The sequence below is a fragment of the Lathyrus oleraceus genome, chromosome 7 (assembly GCF_024323335.1).
Source record: "Lathyrus oleraceus cultivar Zhongwan6 chromosome 7, CAAS_Psat_ZW6_1.0, whole genome shotgun sequence".
NCBI classification, from domain to species: Eukaryota; Viridiplantae; Streptophyta; class Magnoliopsida; order Fabales; family Fabaceae; genus Lathyrus; species Lathyrus oleraceus.
Genome location: NC_066585.1, coordinates 363,002,063 through 363,022,857, shown reverse-complemented (window position 1 = coordinate 363,022,857; position 20,795 = coordinate 363,002,063).

Below are 20,795 nucleotides of genomic sequence, written 5' to 3'. Positions count from 1 at the left end.
TGCATGATATTACATGTTGTTGATACCATTGCTTTTGTTTACTTCATTTAGTTACATGATGATGAACTTATGCTGTTGCTTACTGTTGGTTATGTTTGCATGATGATAACATGATGAACACGATTTGCCATGCTTACAATGCTGAAATCTTGCTGCTGCTATGCTTGAATCATGAGCTGTCCAGAAATCCTCAAGCTCATGTTGTTTACTGTTATGTCATAATGAATGTTGCTGCGGCTGTTATGATGATGTGCTGCTGTTAAACCATTTGCCTTTTCCAGATTTTTTTCCCAATGCCATGTTATTGTGTGATGTTGCTTGAAGTTCATTTTTATGATGATGAACTCATACCTTTCCCATATTGTCTTGTTGGTTGCTGTTGTTCTATGCTGCATGAATACCACATTTGTGTTACCATGTTGGTCTGTGTGATTTTGCTTGAGGTTTGTTGGCCATGATAATCAATTGAAGATGAGCATTTTGAGCTGCCCTGCTGTATGTTAAACACTAGGGTTTCTAAAAATCAGAAAATATGAAGTTTCTTTGGTGTTTACTGTTCCATTGGCCTTTGGCCAATGAGAACATTTCGTTTCCATGCATCAAAACGCAGTAGTTTAAGTTAATGAGCTCAGAATTACAGCTATGCCACTCGTTGACTCCTTAGTTGACCAGCATTGCCATGCATTTTGTTCATTTTTGCTCCAATTGTTACACAAACTTCCACAATTATTTGCTCTTTCATTTCAACTCCAAAAATTATGATTTTTTTTGCATGTTGATCACAAAGATGTCTATTATTTAATGGTGAATTTTAATTAATTTTCCATTGGCTGGTTTTTTAATTGATAATTATTTTCTTGACATGTATGCCAAATTGATACATTGTGCCAAATCAATTGTGAAATACTCATGTTACATCCATTGCCTTTGAAATTTTTTGTGGTGAAACTAGACACATTGATCTTCATTTCCATATAAGGTTTGTGCATTTATCATTTGTGGATTGATAGTTATGATTTTTTGAAGTTGTGTGTTGTATTTGGTGTCATACCATGATCATGCATTTTCACAATTTTTGTTCACACACTTCCCTACATCCAAATGACTCCAAATTTTGCATGAATGATCCCTTGCATGTCTAGTTCATGTATGAATTTTCTTGGAATTAATCTTGCTGTTTTCCATTTAATTGAGAATTTTCTTCCATACTTGGTCATTTGTTGACTTTTTGTGCTATGTCTTGCCAAATCTTTTGTGAAATTCTCAAATCTTATTGTATGTCCATGAAATTTCATAGGTGATAACTAGACATCTCAAGCTTTGCATTGATGTTAATCTCATTCATTTATCTTCTGTTTTCAAATTGATATGATTTTTTGAAGTTGACCCATGCTTGTTGACTTTCACCATGTTTACTTGAATTTGATTTGACTTCATGATTTTACTTGATTGCTTTCCTCTCATCCAAATGCATTGAAATTTGACATGCTTGCTATGTTAGATGTTAGGATTGAGTGTGATTTATTTCATGATTTTTGAGATTGTTTGAGTTGACTTTTGAATGAAGTCTTTACTGTTGACTTTTGTATGCTTCTTTTGCCATGCTTTGCATCCTTTTGCATATGAAATGACCTTGATGCATGATGTAAGTTTGAATCCAATTGTGTTTGCTTCCTACATGATTGATTTTGACTTTGATTGAACATTGCTTGCTGCCTTGATTTTTTCTTTCACCTTTGACCCTAGGCTAGTCCTAGTGGTCTTGTAAGCTTACAATTGAGCTGTTTGTTTCAGGTTGAGCACCAATGCCCCAAAGACCTTTCAATTTTGATTGAGTTGTTTTGTTTATCATGTGCTAACATTTTGTTTTGTAGGTGACTCATATGCTTGAGTCTTTGTGCCTTGCACAATTGGTCCCTCTGTGTGACCATTGGTTCATTTTCTTTTGCTTTTGATTGTTGACTTGTTTACTAATGAGTTTGACTTTTTCAGGTACTTTAGTTGCCTAAGTTCTTTGAACTTGATTGCTTGCTTTGCTTTTTAGCATTTGCTTTGAGGTATAATTACTTCTTCTTCATGTAGTCTGGAGACCCGGTCTGTTATTTGACCGGGCAAACTGTCTGAAGTCCTCCTTAAGAGGCAATGCCTGTGTTTGTTTATATTTGTCCCAAGCAGGAAAAGTCCTTCAAGTAAGGCAATTGGTGGAAGGTAGGGATAAGCAATCTATCCCCCACTATTCAGTGTGTCCTCTCTTTGCTCCCAGTACCTGGTTGAAGCAATGAGATAAATACCCAAGATCTAATCGAGTCAATAATGTGGAGAGAGTTCCTACTTTCTGAACTCCCACACTTTCTTTGATGCTCTCTCTGATATGAGATTGAAGCAATGAGACACACCCCTCATCTCCTTTTCATCTGCTTCACCTGAGCCCCTCAATGGCCAGGTTAAGAGCGACCTTCACCCATTACAGTGGACTTTCAAAGTCAAACCCTCTTGTGTGAGCCCCATTGTTTGGCTATAGAGTGTGCTGTCTGATATTCATTGATTGATTGATTGCTTCATATGCACTTGTTTGCTTGTATGCTATGCATTTGTCATCATCATCAATTGCCATTAGTGCATGCTCATCTCATTTGCTGTTGTGTGCTATCATTGTTTGTTTACCCATTGAGGACAATTGTAAGTCCATTGCTTTGGCATTTGCTCCTGTGATGTGGAAGGATAGAGTGTAAGACCTCATTGGTCACTCATATCTTCTGTTTATCTGTTTGTATGTGAGGATACAGTTATAAGTCCCTGTAAGTTGGCATCTGTAGTCCTGTGATCATAATTTGATCTGTTTGATTTGTACGTGAGGTTGCAGTTATAAGTCCCTGTAAGTTGGCATCTGCTTTCCTGTGATCATAGTTTGTTTATCTGTTTGTGTGAGAGGTTGCAATTATAAGTCCCTGTAAGTTGGCATTTGCATTCCTATGATCATATTGTTTCTTTTGTTTTTGTATGTGAGGATCCATTGTAAGCCCCTGTGATGTGGCATTGGATTTCCTGTGAGCATACTGTGGAGTTAACCTAAGTCCAGATAAATTGGCAGTTGACTTCCATATTTCATCTTTGTTCTTTTCTTTTGAGGAGATCGGTGTAAGTCCATTGAGTGGCATCTGATATCCTGTTCTGTTTTAGGAGACTGGTGTAAATCCATCTATTGGTATCCGGTATCCGCTTTTATTTCTTTGCCTGTGGAGATCGGTGTAAGTCCATTGAGTGGCTTCTGATATCCCATTTTGTTTTAGGAGATTGGTATAAGACCATTGATTGGCATCCGATATCCGTCTTTCTTTGCTTGTTTATTATTATTAATTGCTATTCCAAAGGACACACTTGAATCATCTGCTATATGATTTCAAGAAGTGAACCTTCTAAGAAGTTTTACTATCCATCCCTCATCCATTCATCATTCATTACGTCTTAGAACCTTTTCACACTATACCTTTTAAATTTTGACATAAGTGTTGTGCAAACATCTTCATGTTTTCTAACTAAAAACCTGGACTCAAGTCCTTGACCTTTTTTCAAACTCCATTTCATAATACTTCTTTGAATTGATCTTAATCATACTTTGACTCCATTTTCATAATCATAATCAGTTAACTTCATCCACTCAATTGTTTTGGCTTTGTCCATTGTTAATGTTTTCATACATGAGCTATAGGTTTGATTTATCTTAGTGGTTGATGTTAATCTCACCTTCTGTCTTTAGTGATTGAATTGTAAGTCTTCCTCGCCTATTATAGGGTTAACCCCTCTCTGGCCAGTTGAAGCTGTTCTCACATGGTGGACGTTGTTGTCTGTATAAGGTTGAGTTTTCTCCCGTGGATAACGTAAGACCTAGGGTTTGTGTTTAAAATTGAACCTAACCCACTTTTGGAAATCTTTTAGCCGAACTACGGCGTTCTGATCCTTACCTTTGATGGAAGGTACGTAGGCAACGGGTTCATCCAATAACCCAATAACCTAATAAAAATGTATATTCTTTTCTCATCATCCCAATCATGTTTGCACAATCTTTATGTCATAACAAATAATAATTTTGCATAACAAGTGTGAAAAGGGCTCCCTAGGAGTACCTAGGACGTAGTGGGTGCCTAACACCTTCCCATTGCGTAATTTACCCCTTACCCAGAATCTCTGATCTTTTTATTAGTTTTCTACGTGTAAAACTTCTTAGGCTTTTGTTCGCTTTTTAGCCAATCCTTTGGATAAATAAAAGTGCGGTGGCGACTCGAAATTGAATGTATCTCTTAGCTTATGATTTAACTGATAGATCATATAGCGACGAATACACCGCTACACTCCCCAATTGATTATCTGGATGGAACCACTCCCTTTGAGCTGTATCCTCATTGGGTGGAGTCTTGACTGACCGTTCCTTTCTAGATCTTACCTAGATAGATGTTTTGGGTCCCCTAAGAGTTTATTACCCAGTAACTGGTAATATTATTCTTAGTTTGTAGTTTGTTACTTCTTGCCCAATACTCGGCAAAAGTACCCATGTTTTCTCTCCAGTGGAGTCCCCAACGAATTCATTTTTTATGTTTCCCCAGGAAGTATATCCTTGATATGTTCATCCTAACTGATGACATATATTTTCTTCCCCCGTTTGAGTTTATCCTTGATATGTTCATCCTAACTGATGTCGGATACTCTCATCTTTGGTATTCTACCCAGTAAAAGGTAGTTGTAATCCCTATTTCGTTCCCTAGAGAATTAATCCTTGATATGTTCATCCTAACCGATGACGGGTTTCCTTCTCTTTGCGGTGTTCTGCCCAGTAGCCGGTAGTTGCAACTCCTGCTTTTCTTCCCCCTTGCAGAGTTTATCCTTGATATGATCACTTTAACTAGTGACATATATTCTCTTCTTCGGTATTCTATCCAGTAACTGATAGATGTAAGTCCTATTTCTCTCCTCCCAGAGTCTATCCTTGATATGTTCATCCTAACCGATGATGGATTTTCTCTTTGATGGTATTCTATCCATCATTCGATAGAGGTAATTCCTACTTTTTGTTTAGTTGGTTTATCCTTGATATGTTCATCCTAACCGATGACGGATATCCTCCTTGGAATCCCCAGGCAAGTCTATCCTTGATATGTTCATCTTAACCGATGACGGATTTTCTTTCCTTTGAGTCTATCCTTGATATGTTCACTTTAACCGGTGACGGATATTCTCATCTTTGGTCTTCTGCCCAGTAACTGGTAGTTGTAAATCCTATTTCTGCAATTTTCCCCAGCAAGGCTATTCTTACCCAATAATCGGTAATGAATACTTCCTCCTGGCAGTTCCCAGCGAGTCATCATTGATATGTTCATCTTAACCGATGACGGGTGTCCTCTCTGTCAAATCTTTATTATCTCCTTACCCAGTAACCGATAATGGATAATAAATTTATGCTCCTCCTGCGTTGAAGTCTATTTCTTCCCCAGTTGAGTTGAGTGCGCATTTCCTCAGTGAAATCGCTTTTCCTGCATGAGTTGAGTACTTCGGTTTTATCCTGATCTACTCGTTTCGCCTGCAAATGTTTTTGTTTCCTCGACTGAGTCCTTCCATTTTTTATGGAATTCCTCTAATCACCCAACAGTTTTAAGTCGTAGCCTGGCCTATGCATAATCTTTTTATCCCCTCAGAGTCTCTGTCTCCCCGATGAGATTTCCTTACGGAATGCATTGTGCTTCTGCGGACTTTCGGTCGCTCTGATTTTCTTTTCCTTTGTGGCAACATTTCCCCACAGAGAATTTGCTTTTACATTCATATCATATGCATCGTGAGGTCTCTTAGGGACCAAAATTTGTTTATATATGTTGTTATTTAAATCCATTCTACTGAGTCGATATGAAGATTTTAACCTTTACCTCCTCAGTTAGAATGTTCTTAAATAGGGGCGGCTGTAAGACCCCAATTTTGACCCTAAGATCCCTCATGCAATCTCATCATATGCATTAGCATTGGGATCATACCTTGGCATCCTCCTTACCGCTTTTTCATTTGGGTTTGTTTTGGGAGAGATCACCAAGCACCATGTGATTATATCATACTTATATATTATCATTTCACTAACCAAAATACCAAAAATATGTCTTTGTATTTGCCTAACTCTTTTGTAGGTAGGGCATGATCGCCATTGATTTATCAAGTTCACATCTAGGGTTTGAGACCCTCATGGCTAAGAGCACAACCAAGGAATGATCCGCAATGTCTCTAAGAATCATATATGAGTCTCAATGATCTCTACATGTTATTTTGATCAAGCATTCTTCAAGAGTTTGGAGTTGGTTTGCCTTGGAAACCCTAGTTTGTCTGGGTATCTTGAGTAACTTCTTCAACAAGCTTCTTCACCAATTGATAAAATTTCTCAAGGGGGACTTCAAAATTCATCATCCTATGCATATATGATCTAGAATGAGCCTAAAAAGTCAAGAGAATTTCCAGTTAGCAAGTTGGTTGATGGGGGTTGGCCAGATGAATTCATCTGATCAAAACTGGGTCTCCCTAGACCCTATCTCCTACAATTTTCATCATATGAAAATAATCCCAAGATCAAAGTTACTCTAAATGATATTCCAAACAACTTTCATGTTGAGATATAGAGCTAAGTTTGCTTGGAAAGTCATTTTCTATGTTGAAACATTATAGGTCATTTTGTCTAAACCCTAATTTGAAAGTCAACTTCCCAAGGCCATAACTTGCTCAATTTTTATGAGATGAAACATTTCCAAGTTAAAAAATCAAATTCAAGATGTATACTTCAACTTTGATGTTTGAAGTAAGAGCTAAATCAACTTTTATGAGCATGTGATATGAGGATACATTATGGGTCATTTTGGACCAATACCATTGAACAAGTGATTTTCCTCAACTTCAAAAATGCATAACTCGCTCATTATAAATCCAAATGATGTCAAATTGGTGAGAATTTTAAAGGTATTTGAAAGAGATACAACTTTGATGAAGGCACTTTTCTCATTTGGAGCTCACATAAAAAGTTTAGCAAGGTGGAACATTGAAGTATATGACTTGACACTTAGAAAAATTTTCAACATGTTGAAATTTCCAAACTTCCATCTCAAAATTCACCATGGTACAAGTACCAAATGGAAATGTGTTAAACATAATAGTTGTTCCTCTTGATCTAAGCTTTCCAAAGAGTTCTAATTCATTCATTTTGGATGAGGTTTGCTAGGGCTGTGCATGGTGTTAACAAGCCTGCATCAATTGGTAAAATCAAAACTCCAAATGATCATTTCACATTGCCTTGCCAATCAAGCTTAATTCAGACCTTATTTCATTTGGTTTTGGACCTTAGTGCATTGCTACATGGGCCTGTACACGCCCATGCAAGCTTAAACATGACACTGCCAAATTTGGAAGAAATTTCAAGTGTGCAAATAACACTTGAATTTTCTATAAATAGAGACCCTCTAAGCTCATTTCAAGGGATCCTTGCGTGCCAGCTTTGCCTCCACTCTTCAAACCCTCACAATTCAAAGGAAAACCTGATAATTTTCACTTGAAAATTGAGTTTGAATCTCACTGTTTGGAGATTCAAAAACTCCAGGATCCAAAGCTTCTTACCATTCCTAATCCACTTCTGCAAGCTATTGGAGCAAGATCAAACAAGAATTGAAGCAAGAAGGATTAAGTTCTACACATCATTGAAGGTATTTTCCAGATTTTTTTCTTCTCTTTGATTCTCACTCAATTCTCATCAATTCTCTTGGATCTTTGGTTATCTAAAGTCCTACAAATATAGGCAAGAAGATTGAGTTTCTTTGAGGTCAAATCGAAGCAACTCAGTTGACACACCTCAAAATTCAACTCCTCATATCTTTCTATATATTTGGAGTTAGTTAAAATTGAGGTCATATTCGTGCTCTACGCCATTTTTTATTTTAGATCATGTCCTCCTTTTTCATTTATGTCATGGTAATGATTGGACCAGTCCGGCTAAGGTCGCCTGAGAAGACGACCAACGCTTTGCTTCGGCAATGAGGTGGCGTGGTCCTGAACCATTGATCCACTTTAAAATGTTTTAATCACAAGCGTTGGTTTGGATGACCAGTTGTGTGGCGCGCTGACTAAGTTCCATCATGGAACGCGCGTTTGTGTCCACTTGATCTGCCACCTCAATTAATGAGTGAGATCAAGTGGTCCACGTTTTTTTGTATTTTATGATTTTTATTTTATTCCTTTGATTTTCATTAATTCATATTAATTTTAATATTGATCCAAAAAATATGAGAGTTTCACCAAAAAAATTTAAATAAAATCCTCTTTCATATTTTGACTTAAAATTATTTTTTGGATCATTATTAATATTTTTCATGATTTAATTGATTTTGTGATAATTTTTAATTATTTAAAAATACTTTGTAGTTTCCAAATTTTCTGAAATTTTTTCTCCAAGGTCCTTTGACCTTGTTTGACCTATGATAAATCTCATGGCCATTTCTTTGGTGTTTTGATGAGGTTTTAGGAAATTGACCAACCATATTTAATTTAATGCATTATTTTTAGTATTTTAAAATTGAATAAATGCCAAATAATTGTGTTGAGCTATTTTGATTGATTTTGTAAGTTTGACTTGTGTTGTTGGGCCTTGGTCAAGGTTGATTTGACTTTGCTAGGTTAAGATCATTGGATTTAGGGGATTGATAAAATGTACATTCCATCTCCCAAAATGAATGAATGATCTTAATTTGGTAAAATTCCTCATTTGTCCAATTTGAGTTTGATCTATCTTCCCTCCCTCTTCATCTCATTCCCCTTCTTTATGCATTCATGTCATGGACCTATGATATCTCTACATCCTAAGGCTAGTTGATTGCAAAATCAACATAAGTAGGGATGAGATTAGGCAACCACTTTTGCATATTCTTTTTTTGTGTGGTATGTTTGATGAGCATAGTCCATTATACTATGTCTCTAACATGCATTAACACCAAAATTCTATTGTCCGACCTCAAATAGTTGTGACTTATACATAAGTTCAATTACGATTGCTTAACATAACGCTAAATTTTGACACAAAAGGCATAACATTCTAGTTAGTGAGATTGTAAGTCTCCCCTCTTTCATGGTATTGTGTGGAAACTTGGCCTTTTTTCCTTCCTTCGGAAGATGTCTTGGTTCAAGGATCCATGCTTGTGATAAGTGGGTTGAGTGTTCTCCAAAGAATGACTTAAAAATAAAAGAAAAAGAAATGCTAACTTCTAACTCATTAACAACTAACATTTAATTTCAAGTCATTTACTTTAATGCAATTTATTTTTTAAGCCTTATTCATTTGCCATTATTCGTACCATTCTAATTGTTTATGTTAATGTCATTTTTACTTTGTCCACTTGGACCATATTTTGTGATATATTTTGTTTGTATATATTGTGTTTGATTGTGTGGTCTTTGACCATTAATGTACACAATAAGAACAAAAACCCTAAAAAAACACCTTGTGTGGACTGTTGGTTTAATCTGAGACTATTGGACTTAGAATTTAGGCAACACTCCCTATGCAAAGGACTTGGCCAATGCCAACTTTCATGTAACCAAGTGCTTGTAATTTGAAACTTCATCTGATACATCATTGAAGATCCATTTGAGTTCATCTGCAACATGATCATCGTGAAGCTGTTATTTTGAACCTGTGACTTATGGCATTATGGAATTCATCTGCTACATGGGAAAAATTTGAAGAAAATCATGGAGTTGCTAAGCTTGGATGTGGCTATCTTTATTTTATGCCTTGCTCTTTAAGTTGATATAGTGTGCATTGTTTGTTGCTTGATTCTAATGTCCAAGGGAATTTGGGTTTCTACATGACACTCTTGTCTGTTGGATTGCAGCCCATTGGTCAGATCTTTTCAACTCTCAACTTTTAAATTTGTGCTTAGGATTAGTCCCTTCATCTCCTCCCCATTTCTTTAATTTCAAAATCTCTCCCTCTTGTTTTTTAAAATCTTCTTTGCTTGTGCTTGTTTTCTAAACTTAGACCATATTGCAAATTAGAAACTTTGGCCTTATGCCATTGCATTTTCCAACTTCTTTTCTCAATCAAATTTGTAAATATACTTAACTATACTTGACTTTAAATTTTTAGAAAGCCAAAAAGAATTAACCCATTCAAACCATTTTTAGGCCTTTGTGCCTTTCAAACTTAAATTTTTGTTAAAAAGTAATACATCCACTTTGAAATTTATACCACGAACTACGAGGTTTTGATCCCTCATTTTTATGTTGGTGCGTAGGCACAAGTCTGAGGGTCTTGTCAAACACAAAAATATAATTAATGAATTCTTTTCTCACCCCCATATTCTATTTGCTTGCAAACACCATTTGTACACAAATACATACGCACACAAAAAAGGGCTCCCTAGGAGTACCTAAGACACTTTGGGTGCTAACACCTTCCCTCTGTGTAACCAACCCCCTTACCTGTAATCTCTGGAATTTTATTAGTTTTGATTTGAAAACTTCTTATTTTTGGGTTTTGTTCGTACTTTTCCCTTTTCCTTTGGAAATAATAAAAGTGCGGTGGCGACTCTATTTATTTGATGTCTTGTTTATCCATAGCTTGATGATCATGAATTTACCTCTACAATCCTCAATAATGACAAAGACAATCTCAGCAAGTTTGACAAGAAGTCCGACAAAGGTATATTTCTTAGTTGCTCCCTTACTAGTAAAGCTTATAGAATTTATAATAAAATAACTTTAACTATAGAAGAATATATGCATGTTTCCTTTGATGAATCTAACCCCTGTAAGGAGGATATAGTTGTTTGTGATGATGATGATGATGATATTTTAGAAGTTCATATGAAAGATGTTACCAAAGTCAACAATGATAATCAATCGGAACACAAAGAGAAACCAATCCAACAAGAGTCAAATAAAAGTGATATTCCTTAAGAATGGAGAACTCATTGTGATCACCCATTTGACAAAGTTATTGGTGATATAAGTCAAGGAGTTACAACAAGACTTAATATCAATGATGCTTGTTGAATATGGCATTTGTTTCTCAAATAGAACCCTTAAAAATTGATGAAGCCTTAGAAGACGACCGATGGATACTTGTCATGCAAGAGGGATTAAATCAATACGAAAGGAATCATGTTTGGAAACTTGTTCCTAGGCCATGTGGTAAACACATCATAGGTACCAAATGTGTGTTTAAGAATAAAATTAACAAAAATGGTTTAATTTTCCGAAATAAAGCAAGGTTGGAGGCTCAAGGTAACAATCAAGAAGAAGGAATCGACTTTGAAGAAACAATCGCTCTGGTTCAAGGTTAGAAGCTATTTGTTTATTAATTACTTATGCTTGTTCATTAAACTTTTAGTTATCCCAAATGGACGTCAAGAGTGCCTTCTTGAATGGATACATCAATGTGGAAGTCTATGTCAAACAACCTCTCGGTTTTGAAGACTTCGAGAATCCTTCACATGTCTTAAAGGTAAAAAAGGCTCTTTATGGCTTAAATCAAGCACCAAGGGCATGGTATGATAGACTTAGCAACTTTCTATATGCAAGAGGATTTGAAAAAGGTAAAGTTGATAACAATTTGTTTGTTAAGAAAATTAAAAATCATACTTTATTGGTTCAAGTCTACGTTGACGACATCATATTGGATTCAAAAAATAAAGAACTATGTGAAGAATTTTCATTGATGATGAAAGGAGAGTTCGAGATGCATACGAATGGTAAGATGAACTATTTTCTTGGACTTTAAATTAAGCAACTAAAGAATGGCAGCTTTATCAACTAATCCAAGTGTTGTAAAGAGTTATTGTAAATATTTGATATGGACAATTGCAAAGCAATGGCTACTCCAATAGGTTCTGGAACATATGTAGATCAAGATGAATCTGGTGTTTTAATTGATATCACTAAATATCGAGGTATGATTGGTTCATTATTATATTTGACAGTAATTCGTCCTAACATTATATTTAGTGTTTGTCTTTGTGCAGGGTTTCAAGAAAATCTAAAGGAATCGCATCTTGCCTCCGTGAAGAGAATCATGAAGTACCTTAAAGGAAAAATAGATTTTGGCTTATGGTATCCTAAAGGTAGTCTATCTAATTTACTTGTTTATTCGGAAAATCTCTCGTATTATGGTCCTATAAGAAGTAAGCACGTTTGTCTTTTAGCACAGCTGAAACAGAATATATTGTTGCAAGAAGTTGTTGTGCACAAATCCTTTGGTTAAAACAACAACTTTGCAACTACGACGTGAAACTTGGATGCATTTCGTTGAAATGTGATAATACAAGTGCAATCAACATAACCAAAAATATAATCATGCACTCAAGAACAAAAGATATAAACATTCGACATCATTTCTTACGAGATCATATGCTCAAGGGAGATGTTGAAGTAAAATTTGTGGATACTCATAACCAATTGGCAGATATTTTCACAAAACCGCTAGCAAAAGAACAGTTCTTCAAGACTCGAAGATAACTGGGAATATTGGATAAACATGATGTTCTACATTCATTAATTAACAACATGCACATTTTTCTAAATTTGTATCAAGTTACATACTTTTGTTGCATTCTATACAAGTTAATTTTCAATAAATATGTGAATTCATATATTCTTGATGATTCTTCATGATTAAGTGTGTGATATGTGTTAAAGTATGTATATGCATGATTAATAGTCATCTTATGTGTTTAGTGATTGATAGTCATCATATGTGTTTAGTTTTTGAGTTACATACTGTTATGTCATTATGTTTTAACATTTTCCAAAATTTTACTGCATGTAACCGGTGACAGTCTGTCGTTAATCGGTTACATGTTCGAAAATTTTCCTTTATTCTAAAGTTTTTCTCTTGGGCGCATGTAACTCTTAGGCAAAATTGTAATGTTATGGTTTATGGAATATGTTTGCTTTTTATTTTGTATTCCTATTATGTTTACCATTTTGTTATGGTTTAAATTATGTTTTACTTTTCAATACTATCTATTGTCTTTTTGCCCTTCCTTTTGATAATGACAAAGGGGAGAAGATATGTGTGTGCTTGTATCCTCTAACTTATGTTGAAACAAAGTCTTCATATTTGCTATTGATCAAAGGGGAGTTATAAATGTTAGGGGAGAACTTGCTAAAGATATTTTCAAATACTCTAAGAGATTCAAGCATTTCATAGTTTAATGGTTGTCATCATCAAAAAGGGGGAGATTGTGAAGTCAAGCTTCTCTAACATTATGTTTTGATGAAGACAAGTTTACTATCTCCAGTTCATGTGCATTATTAAAGGATAAGAAAAAGCTCCATGACTCAAGCTATGGTATCAAGACTTGTATCTCAAGCAACACTGTCAAGACTTTCTTGTAACTTTAAAGATTGATCACTTCGTTAAACGTACAAGTTACAATTGTTCATGTGTCTTACCATAGTGCTCAGAAATTTCATATTCAGTTTATCTTGATGCATAAAATGAATTTTTTCATCAAATGGTTTAGCATCTAAACATTACTTAAAGTATATTTCAAACTTTCATCAGGTGTAACCGAATACACTTTCTTGTTAACCGATTACCAAAAAACTTTAAGTGTTTTTCAAAAATGCATTAGGTGTAACGGGTTAACCAAAGCCTGTAACCTATTACGCCTTCAAAAAACTCAATTTTCATAAAGCACTTCAACTGTAACTGGTTACGATTATGTGTTAACCAGCTAGCACTGAAGCAGTGACACTTTTTGACCGAAAATATGATTCCAACAGATTCTTAGTTTAATCTACCAATCAAGGCATTAATTCATAGTATTATACTTATTCCATTAGGTATGATTCATGTATAAATACCTAAGGTTTCCGATTATGAAAACACACCTCTTTCACTATAATTCAAACTCAATATTTCATCTTTCAAAAATAACTGCCTTGTGTCATAAGCTTATGAATGAAACTTACTGCATTCATTTTCATTGCTTCAATAAAAAAGTTTCATCATTTCTGTTCTAAGAAATTGTTTAATATAATTATGAATTGTATACTTGAAAGGTAAGATCAATTCAAGAAACCAATATACATCATTCAACTTCAAACTTCTTGTAAAAACTCAGATTTTGTGTATACATTGTTGTTTAGGATTATTGGAAACAAGAGAGGATTATTTTCTTTTTCTACTTTGTAAAATCATAAGGGAGTGCTCCTTATAAATTAAGTTAGCAACTTGTATATAGAGACTAGGATTAGGCTTGTACAAGGTTCTAACAAATAAATAAATCACTTACATGTTGTAAGAGGACTAGAGTACTCTCGAATTGTAAGGGGAACCAAGACATATCATCAGTGTTCTTTAATTTTCCTCAATTTTAAAGCTTTCTAAACATCATTAAACAAGAAAGTTAAAGTAACACTTCATTAAAACCAAAAATCGATCAAAGTACCTAATTCACTGCCCCTTCTTGGGTGCACTATACACTTATATTCTGAACCATAATCTAATTTGGATGATCAGAGTTGGCAGCAACGAAATAAGTAAGTAAAGAAGTAGAAAAGTAAAAGCAAGAACATAAGTAGTTTATCCTAGTTCCTTTCACAACTTGAGAGTAGTCTAGTCCCCTTGTACTTCCAAGGGATTTCCACTATAATCACATATGATTACAAATGCTCAAGAACACAAGCAAGAGACTTCCTTTGCTCACACGCACAAGTGTAAGACTTCCTTGCTCAAACACACAAGTTTGAGACTTTCTTGCTCAAGCCTACAAGCTGAATACTTCCTTTCTCTAGCACACGAGCTAAATACTTCAAATGTTCAAGCACTAAAGCAAGATACTTCTGACTCTATAACAAAGTGTTTAAGAGATTTGGATAATAAGTCACACTTAATATATAATAAGAGGTGTAAACAAAATACAACTTTGAAAGACTCTAACATTTAATAAATTCTAAAATATACACAAGGTTAGGATGTTATAAGTCTAAAAATATTGACAGTGTAGCTTCCCTTAGAATGTCAAGTTCTGAATCTTGTGGGGTATTGTAGTGTGGTATTCTTCTTCTTAGGTCTAAAGTGTTGGTGTAAGCCCTAGAGGCCAATACTTTTGGTACTTGTATCGATTTATTTATTAATAATAAAAGGCTTTTTCTTTATTATGTTTGTTTAATAAAGTCCCTAGAATAGCTAGTCCGTTTAATGTATCAAGTGTGACTTAATCATAAGATCCCATTAAACATAAGAACATTATTCTTAAAGTATCTGTAGTCGAGCTTTATTGTGAAGTGGAATAACATTAAAGCACTAAGACTATTATGTATATAGACTGATGATCACATATCATGGATCATGGATAAGGAGTTATCAAGTCTTAAACATAGGTATGAATATTAAGAGTAATATTTATACTGGATTGACCAGCTATGAGAATACTATATAGAATGTTATACAAAGTGTCATAAGTCATTCTCATGGTGATAATGGTGTATACCATCCTTCAACCTGAAACCACTATGGACCCTAAATGTAGAGTCGAGTGCCTTATTGTTGATCAAACGTTGTCCGTAACTGGATGACCATAAAGACAGTTGATGGGTACTCCACGAAGCATACCGAGGGACATGAGTGACCTAGATGGAATTTGCCCATCCTGCGTAACAAGATAGATGTCTACGGGCCCAATATTGAACTGGACAAGGATGACGCGGTCTATGCCTTGTGTTCAATATAGACATAAGGGCAAAAGGGTAATTGTACACATAAGTATTATCACAAAAGGATTTGTCAAATCACATGACATTTTCGTGTCTTGGGTAGTAGTGATGTGTTGCTAGATACCGCTCACTATTTATTATGTTAAATACGTGATTTAATATAATTGCTAATGTCGCAAAAACCTACAGGGTCACACACAAAAGGACGGAATGATGAGAGATAGAGTAAATAAGGAACACCGTAAGGTACGGTGCACTTAAGTGAATTGTAGAACATCATAAGGTACAGTGTACTTAAGTAGAATACGAAATATGGTAAGGTACCATGCGCTTAAGTGATTTTGGCATATCATAAGATATGGGCCACATACACTTAAGTGGGATTTTTAGCTTGCATCCTACACAAGTGGTTCTATAAATAGAACCCTTGTGCATAAGCATTTGTGCAGTTGTAATTTCGTTTCTCTCTATCTCTCACTCAAAGCCTTCATTCGTAGCAGCTAGCACCAAGATTGAAGGAATCTGTTCGTGTGGACTGAGTAGAGGTGTTGTCACCATTCAACATTCGTGATCGCTCCATAGATTTGCATCAAAGGTTTCAATCGCCACAAGAGGTAGCGATTCTATCACTGATCATGCCCATTCGTAAGGATCACTAAAGCAGAAATTTTTTAAATTCCGCTGCGTTTTGGATCGCTATTCTCCTTCAGTGGTATCAGGGCCACTTACGAAACCATGCATCTGATAGCTGTTTATTTTCTGTATTTTCTATATTAATATGATTAAAAGACAGAATGAATCAAGGAATAAATGAGTAATTAAATTTGGCATCATGTGCGTACGATTTGGATGATTGATGTTGACTATGCTTCGGAATCTGATGTTAGTATGGTGAAGCAGAGATACATCGATCGTCTATATATATATATATATATATATATATATATATATATATATATATATATATATATGATATAAGTAATCCTAATGCAAAATACGGTATATATGATATACTGTTTCTGTTTCGTTCATTCAAACACTTAATGGTTGTTTTCCTTTGAGCGATCAATGGTCATTTGCTTCTTGATCCGACATTAGTATGGTGAAGCAATGACGTGTTGATCAATCATACTAAATTAATAATCGAGGTTTGCTTGACGGTCTGAAATTAGGGCATTAGGGTTCATAACGGTACAAGGGTTGTGTTGTCAAAGAGTTATGCAATTAGGGTTATGAATGCACAAGAGTTGTGCTTTAAAGTATCAAGTGTTGATATGAAAATCAACGTCGATTTCAAATGAATTATTCATTAAAATTTTGCATAGAGTGATCGGTCCGCTGGCCGGGCAGCAGAACCCCGGCTAATTCTGCGTAGAGTGATCGGTCGCCGAAATTTAATTTGGTTTATTTAATTAACAGAATTTAAATTAATAATAACAATGTGTTTATTATTATTGTCTTGTGGTGATCGGTTATGGCCTTAGTTTTCCTTTATTTTGTTTTGAGATTTTAAAATACGACTTGCGTGTCGTGCCTCTCTTTTAATCTCTTAATGTAACTTCTTTTCTCATCTCACTCCCTCGTATGTAAAATGAGTTTCTTTTATGTAATGTAATGTTATGAAGAAAGAGAAGAATACAATATAAAAGGAGGATAACCTTGAAGATCTTGCTTGGAGAAGCTTAGATCGTTATTAGGTTAGCTTAGGTTCTCTCATTGGCTTGGGAGAACAATTGCGTTAGGGGCCATAACTGTTTCATTTTGTATGTATGTTGATGCATGTGAATGTATGTTGATGCATATGAGAGACTATTTATATGATAAATAAGCCGGTGAGATTAGAATAATTGCAAATTCCCTCAAATTAAATATTAAGTTTATGCTTTCCAAGTTTTAGCACTCATCAAAACTAGTATCAAATAATGTAGGTTTCGCCTACGCGAGGTGCATATTCTATATTAGTAAGGTGCGATGGGTTAATTGTAATATCCAATTGCTAAAACAATGGGTCAAACTTAACTAAACAAATTATAATAAGATTATATATGTTTAGAAGCAAGAGTTGGAAATGATCCATGTGATGGATTGGAATAAGGAGTTATTCACCCAAGTAAAATATTCGAGAGTTGTATTAGATACAATTGGAAGGAGTTCCTACCTAAATAACCTAGTTTTGTGTAATCTGCCTACGCAGACTTAAAACAAAGTGAAATGTGGATCTCAACCCGCTAGAAAATCTTCCAACGGGATTTTCCGAATCAAATGGTGAGGGTCATTTGTTTTGAGTAAAATAGTGGGAGCATATTTAATTAAAGGCCTAATTAAATATATTATTGATACTTATATTTTCATGTAGATTACCATGACAACAAACACCTCTAAAAACATTTTGCGATCAATCCTTGATAAGGAAAAATTGTCTGGGACAAATTTTCTAGATTGGCACCGAAATCTGAGGATTATCCTCAAACATGATAGAAAGTTGTATGTCTTCGAGAAACCTGTTCCTGAAGAGGAACATCCTAGTTCTACGCCTAAGGAAGAAAGAGATTCTTATAATAAGCATGTCGATGATGCCAATGAAACTGCTTGCCTCATGCTAGCTACCATGAACTCAGAGTTGCAAAAGCAACATGAGAACATGGCAGCGTTCGATATGATCGAACACTTGAAAATGCTCTATCAAGAGCAGGCAAGGCATGAAAGGTTTGAAGTTTCAAAAGCCCTTTTTCAAGGCAAGTTAGCTGAGGGAGCCCATATAGGTCCCCATGTGCTCAAGACGATTGGGTATGTGGAGAACCTTGAAAGGTTGGGTTTTCCCCTCGGAAAGGAACTTGCGACTGATTTGATCTTGCAATCGTTGCCAGATAGATTCAGTCAATTTGTCCTTAATTTCAATATGAATGATATGGACAAATCTCTTCCTGAACTGCTAGCCATGTTAAGAACTGCTGAGCAGAATCTAAAGTCAAAAGGGAAGTCCATTTTGATGATCGAAAATGGAAAGACACAGAACAAAAGACCCACCAAGTAGGGTGATAAAGGGAAAGACAAGGAAGTTTCCAAACCCAAACCCACTGCTCCTGCTTTGAAGCCTAGGAGGCATAGCAAAGGAAGGCATTTGCTTCCATTGCGGTAAGACCGAACACTGGAAAAGAAACTGCCCAAAGTACCTGGAAGATAAGAAGAATGGAGTAGAGACTTCAACTTCAGGTATTTTTGTTATTGAAATTAATTTATCTACTTCTGCATCATGGGTATTAGATACTGGATACGGTTCTCACATTTGTACCAATGTGCAGGGGCTAAAAAGGAGTAGAGATTTGGAAAAAGGTGAAGTTGACCTACGAGTTGGCAATGGAGCAAAGGTTGCTGCTTTAGCCGTAGGAACTTATGTTTTGACTTTACCTAGTGGTTTAATAGTTCAGTTAGAGAACTGTTATTATGTACCTGCAATTAGCAGGAATATTATTTCTGTTTCTTGTTTGGACAAGTTTGGTTTTTCATTTATAATAAAGAACAATTGTTGCTCCATTATTTGAATGATATATTATATGCTACTGCACAAATGAACAATGGACTATATGTCCTTGATCTTGAAATGCCTATTTATAACATTAATACTAAAAGGATGAAACCTAATGAGTTAAATCCAACTTACCTTTGGCATTGTCAATTAGGCCACATAAATGAGAAACACATTTCTAAACTCCATAAAGATGGACTCTTGGATTCTTTTGGTTATGAATCATATGAGACATGCCAATCTTGCTTAATTGGAAAGATGACAACGTATCCATTCACAGGAAAAGGTGAAAGAGCTAATGATCTTTTGGCCCTCATCCATACTGATGTATGTGGACCATTGAGCATACCAGCCATAGGAGGTTTTCAGTACTTCATCACATTTACTGATGATTTCAGTAGATATAGTTATGTGTATTTAATGAAACACAAATCAGAGTCCTTTGAAAAGTTCAAGGAATTCAAGAATGAAGTACAAAACCAAATAGGTAAGAATATTAAAACTCTTCGATCAAATCGAGGTGTGAATATTTAAGCCTAGAGTTTGATGACCATCTGAAAGAGTGTGGGATTCTATCCCAACTTACTCCTCCTGGAACACCCCAATGGAATGGTGTATCTAAGAGAAGAAAGTGAACCTTGTTAGACATGGTCTGATCCATGATGAGTCACGCCGATCTTCCAAACTCCTTTTGGGGACATGCACCATTGACAACAGCTTACACACTTAACTGTGTCCCATCCAAAAAGGTTGAGAAGACACCATATGAGATATGGAGTGGTAAGAAACCACATATGTCTTACATGAAGATTTAGGGTTGCGAAGTTTATGTGAAACGAAAAATTTCAACTAAGCTTGATCCTAAATCTGACAAATGCTTATTTGTGGTATTTCCTAAAGAAACAAGAGGCTATTACTTCTACAATCCTTCTGAGGGCAAAGTGTTTGTCGCTCGAACTGGAGTTTTCCTAGAAAAGGATTTTATTTCCAAAGGAATCAGTGGAAGAAATTCAAGAATCACAAAGCATTGATACACCTATGGAGGAATTAGAGCAGGAAATGTAACACCCCGATAAAATAAGATAATTATTTAATTTAAGTTAATAATATATTTATTAATTTAATTAAATAATTGGAATATTATTATTGGAATTATTATTATTGGGTTATTATTTTATTGGAATAAAAGTTGGAATTTAGAAAAGGTCCCATTTAGTAAAAAGGTTTATTTTTCACGTGAAAAGGGAAAAGAGACAGAAAGTGGAAAAGGGCGAAAAAGAGCCAGAGAACAAGGGTTGAAGAGAGGAAGAACTCGAAGCTGAAGGATTGCCGGATTGACTCAGGTAAGGGGGGTTTATCATCGTTTAATGGGTATTATGGGATAATATGTAATGGGTAGTGATAAACCGTTGATTTACCTCTGAATTGCATGATGTATGCTGAAAAGTGTGAAATATTGGATGAACGAATTTGGATTATAATTGAAGGAAATTCGTAGGAATTAGATGCAATAGTGTTAGGATTTGTGGAATCGAATAGG